Raw genomic sequence first — 266 nt, forward strand, 5'->3', positions numbered from 1 at the left:
TAGCTGCCGGGGGGGCTCGGGGATTATTCAGCCGCTGATCCCGGCCAGGAGACTGGTAACGGTGCCGATGCGGAGCGCAGGAGGCGAACACAGTCCCGTTCTTCCCTATGCCGAGCGCTGAGTGTAGGAGGCGAGCACAGCACTCCCCGCCCCGTTTTTTCCCGGTGCCGCGGGCAGGACGTGGGGCGCCCGGCCGGCTGTGCGCCTGCTCGGGCGGGCGGACGTGGCGGCGGCGGGTTGGCGGGCGCAGGGGCCGTCCCGCCCGG

Source organism: Corvus cornix, chromosome 14 (genome assembly GCF_000738735.6).
Source record: "Corvus cornix cornix isolate S_Up_H32 chromosome 14, ASM73873v5, whole genome shotgun sequence".
NCBI classification, from domain to species: Eukaryota; Metazoa; Chordata; class Aves; order Passeriformes; family Corvidae; genus Corvus; species Corvus cornix.